This window comes from Vanessa atalanta, chromosome 19 (assembly GCF_905147765.1).
Source record: "Vanessa atalanta chromosome 19, ilVanAtal1.2, whole genome shotgun sequence".
Classification (NCBI taxonomy): domain Eukaryota; kingdom Metazoa; phylum Arthropoda; class Insecta; order Lepidoptera; family Nymphalidae; genus Vanessa; species Vanessa atalanta.
This window is the reverse complement of record NC_061889.1, coordinates 10741199-10746571: the sequence shown is the minus strand read 5'-3', so window position 1 is coordinate 10746571 and position 5373 is coordinate 10741199.

The window sequence follows — 5373 nt, the reverse complement described above, 5'->3', positions numbered from 1 at the left end:
TTTTGAATTTTATAATTGAATAATTTTGAACGTTTTCTGGGATCCTGTTGTAAAAACGTATACATTGCCCCAAAAAAGAGTTACTAACCCTGTGTAATCGGGTACTTGGAGTAACAAGTTTATTCTTGTTCCTAGTGTTAATAGAATGTACGTCACAATTTCTGGGAAAATCATTTATGTTTTTGCGTACATACATAACATTATCAAAAACAAATTGAGAAGCGACAGTCATTATTTTAATTTCTTTAAATTTACCTCTTAACGAATCTTTTGGGACCAGGTTATAAATTGCACGAATAGTCCTCTTCTGCAGTACAAAAATAGTATTAATGTCAGCTGCATTACCCCAGAATAGGATGCCATACGACATTATACTATGGAAATAACTGAAGTACACAAGGCGTGCCGTATCCACATCAGTCAAAAGTCTAATTTTTTTTACCGCATAGGCTGCAGAGCTAAGTCTATTCGCCAATTTATTTATATGGGGGCCCCATTGGAGCTTAGAGTCTATTGTCATACCAAGGAACTCTGTTGATTCTAAAACATCTAATGCTTCCCCGTTTAAACGTACACTCGTTTTGACACATCTTACATTGGGAGTAGTGAATTTAATACATTTAGTCTTTTTACTATTTAACATTAAATTATTAACACTAAACCAATTTACTATTTCAGAGAGAGTATTGTTCACATCGTCATATATCGAAAGACGTCTTTTTATTTTAAAAATTAAAGAAGTATCATCAGCAAACAATACTATCTCGAGTTTATCACATAGGAGATGTGGCAGGTCATTTATATAAACAAGGAAGAGAAATGGTCCAAGAATTGATCCTTGAGGGACCCCCACAGTAACTGGAGACCCGGGAGATCTCTTTCCATTTACACAGAATAAAAAGAATAAAAATGAAATTCATTTTATAATGACTAACAAAACCAGATACTTCACAAACTACGATGTAATAAAAAATCTAAATTTTAATACCGATCATAAATTAATACGAACAGAATTAACAACAAAACAATCTAAAAATATTAGACCAAGACAATACTCATGTTACGGAAATTCTATAAATCATAACATAGAACAAATCGTATCTGCTATAAAAAACGCATTTGCAAACTTTAAAGAAACTAGGAACACAAGAATAATATAATTGGATAGAAAACAATATAAAGTCGCAAACTTTATTAGCTTCGAACACTAACAAAGAATCAAAGAAAAAATTATCAACAAATACTGTTAATTTACTTGAAGAAAGATACCATTTGATCAATGCAAGAGATACACCAGACAGAAGGAAACTACTAACAAAAATAAGTAAAGAAATAAAGAGTAACATAAGAAAGGACCGGCAAAAAAACAGAATGAAAATAATTGAAAAGTATATAAGTAAGACGGGTGGAATAAAAAAAGCATATAAAGAATTACAAAGTTCTAAAGATTGTATAATAAAATTAAAAAATGATAGAGGGGAATGGAATCGTCGCCGGACAGACATACTCAGTACAGCTACAACCTATTACAAGAAACTGTATGCAAGTGACACAATCAACGAGGTAGTCGATCTGGAAGAAATCTCCGATCCCAGAAAAAACTAAAATAATGACAAATGGAAACAAAAGTGCAATACAACTAGAACATACGGAAATTAATTACACAGATGAATACATCTATTTGGGGCAGCTAATAACACAACGGGAGCCTATGCAAAAGGAAGTTGAGAGACGAATTACTAATGGCTGGAAGAGGTACTGGGGACTAAAAGAAGCTATGAAAGACCCAAAACTCCATGTAAGCATGAAAATCAAATTATTTAATACATGTATATTACCCGTTCTCTAGTACGGCTGCCAATCATGGACACTGTCTCAAAAATGACAAATAATCTTGCAGCCTGTCAATATGCAATGGAGAGGAGTATCCTCAACATTAAGAAATCCGATAGAGTGAAAAACCGCGTCATTAGAAACCAGACAAAAGCCATTGATATTACATTAAAAATAAAACGACTTAAATGGAGATGGGCAGGGCACACACTGAGAGGCCAAGATAAATGGAGTAAAAGAGTAACCGTTTGGTATCCTAGAGAAGGTAAGCGAACGAGAGGTAGACCTCAGAAAAGATGGTATGGTGACATCAAACAAGTGGCAGGAGTGACGTGGAGTAGAGTGGCTCAGGTACGAGCCGAATGGAAAAGGTTGGAAGAGGCCTTTGCCGATTGGCAGACGGATCTGCAAACGATAAATAAACGGGAAATATTGGAAAATATCTAGTTCAACATTTTGTTGTTTATTTATCTACTTATTATCAAGTAATTTCTAGATTAATATTATTTTAATGTAATACTTTTTGTAGTTTAAGTTTGATATGTTGTTTGTTATGATCCGAATAAAGGTCTATATTATTATTACCAAATTAACTACATCATTCAAAATAACAAATACTTAGCATGTGTCCTGAAGATTATCATATATTTTTTTCATTTGGTTTACTGCATTGGATCATGTACTTTTTTGCATTATAAAACTTGCATTTAGCTCATGTAGTCCCCGTAAAACCCTAAGAATAAATTGATATAACTGTGGTGCAATATTTGACTTTGCTTAGGAAATACTGTGAATAAAATGATAATGGGCACTAATAAGAACACAGGTGATGATTGATTTTGACTAACTTGTTTTTCAAATATCTCCGTTTTGACATAAGTTACAGGTGCTACTCATTATTAACTTATTCTTTCAAAAATCTTTTTTTCTAAAAACTTTCATGTTCTGCGTCTAGTATTAGAAAAGTAATTGACAAAAACATGTATTTTAATTCTCCTGATAATTTTCGTTTTGTTAGTTATCTTATTATTCCCAGGAGACGGCAAAAATTCTTTGTGTAAATTTATTTTTCCTCTATTATTATCATAATAGCTTTTGTAGAGTAACATTTTTTGAAAATTTCCCAATGTCTATAAATATATTTAATCGCCAAACATTTCATATTATTTAGTATGAAAAACATCGTAATCGGTGAGATGCTGTATATTTTTTTAGAGTTTTGCCTCAATTAATGATTCGAAATTATTACTAGCATATATACCTAGCCATTGCCAGTTCTGGTCTCTAACATTTTTTTAAATCAATTAATTAGTATGAGAATATAGAGAATGTTGGGTTTAATTTTTTTTTAAATTTGCCTATTAAAGTGTCTGTTTCACTCCCTTAGTTTATGTGCATCCTAAGCATCTTGTCTAGAATATTTACTTGGGGAAACCAGAATTTGTTTGATTTTTGATGAAACTAGGTTTGGCCACAGCCCACTGCAAATGTAAATATATCAGACCTTATTTGAAACCATTAATGAAGGTAAAATACGCTTGATACTCAATTATCCGTTACTTGGGTTTAGGTAAAAACTCACTTTAATATGGTGAAATCATCAGAAAAAAGTTACACAGCAAGGGAGCTTGCTGCCATGTACAATGATGACACAAATTTATTATATTTGTTGTTTCTGTCTCCGATATTAAAAGAAGTAATAGCTGTGAATCTAATATTTCAAGCAAGTGATGCAAATGTCACAAAAATATACCGCGACCTCTGAATTATAGGTCGCTGTATATTTTTGTGATATGATTTATGTGTTACCATAGCAAAACGTGTTTTCAAACCAATATTTCTCAATGAAGAAGTCAATGTCAGTCTAAAAATTTCTCATTGGCAATTCTGCATGAAGCAGGTATTGCAGCCGTTAAGAGAGCTTTAGATAAAGCTCCATTTGAAAATTCACTGTTTCCACTGGACTCGGTCGATGTTGAAGAAAAATTCAATGATTTGTCATCTGTTTATCTTACCAGCCGACCAAGCCGATACAATAAATATTTAAATTCTGCGTTTTAAGAATCTTTAAGAGAATGATGGCAGTATAGTAAAACTTCTTCTTTGTAGCGAGTAGTATTCGGTCAAGTATATATAGGTACAGATATTGGAAATAAAATTAACTAATAAAAATAGAAGAAAATCATAAGTTGTAAAAAAATAAAAACAATAACAAGTTAGAAAACGTAAACTAAAAGTAGCTGTTCTGATAGACTCAAAAAGACTATATTAGCTGTCTCGCTCTATCGCCTTTCACTCGCTCGGTCGTCCGTCGCGCGCGGATTTTTTATAAATAGTAATGTCATGCCCACGTTATATGCGAGCCCTGTCTTTGTCCACATTAAAGCGTCCCAAGCCGATTTCTGCGTATCGCCATGAACTCGCCGTGGTACATTCGTAACGACGATCTCCACAAACACGTCGACATCGATTCGATCGCCAAACACCTCAAAATACACCGAAGGCGGTCGTGACGTCAATCAGTCAATCAATGCTACGAGCAGAAGCGATTTCCACACCACCGACTACGTTCTGAGCAGAGGTGCGATCTCATGGGGGACACCCTCAGGACGAAAGACACTAGAGAGGGCTTAAAATTTCAAGGCTAGTCTAGTACTCGCCCCACCGGCGACGCTGAAAAGGCCAGTAGGGTCAACAGCAAAACGACACAAGTCACCGTACCTACAATACATCCCCTTAGAAATTGAACCCCCCACGAAAGCTATGTAACGGTACCATATTAAAAGTGATCAATTTCCAACGTGATCGAAACAGCGATTTCAACAAAGTGCAGCCCAAGTGATTCTTTGTTGATACATCGGATCCCTCCTGTTTAAAGACTTCGTCTACTTTTAAGCGAGTCCAGTTTCCAGTGCGCACGGCAGCTCTGTCTCTGTCGCGTGGTAGCAACTCCTAAAAGTCTACGCTTTAATCCCGACGGCACTACGTGCGATATCGTTTATAGAAAAGCATTACTGTAACTTTATTATTCTGGTAACGACAACTTTTTATATTTTCTTTTAAATTACGCAGTTAGTCAAATAGGTACATGATAACTTTTTTTTTAACAAAATTATTTATAAATTTAAAACGTTCGATTGTCATTCCTATCGATTGAATTGCTGAATCAATTCACTAGTAAATTTTAATTTTTTAAACTTATCACGAAAAAGGGTATAGAATGGTTTACTTGGTGGTAGGGCTTTGTGCGTCTTGATAGGATCCACTCACTCATCAGATATTCTACCGCCAACCAGCAGTACTCAGTGTTGTTGTGTTCCGGTTTGAAGGGAGAGTTAACGAGTGTGACTACAAGAGATGTAACTCTCAGTTTCCAAGATAAGTGGTGCAATGGCGATTTAAATTATTTTCTTATGTTTTTATTGCCATTGTCTATGGGAAATGGTGACCACTTAAGTTTGCTTGTCGGTCAACCTATATCATAAAAATAAATTGTGTTTTAGAGCTATAATTTTGTAGTTGTAAAATAAAATAAATTAG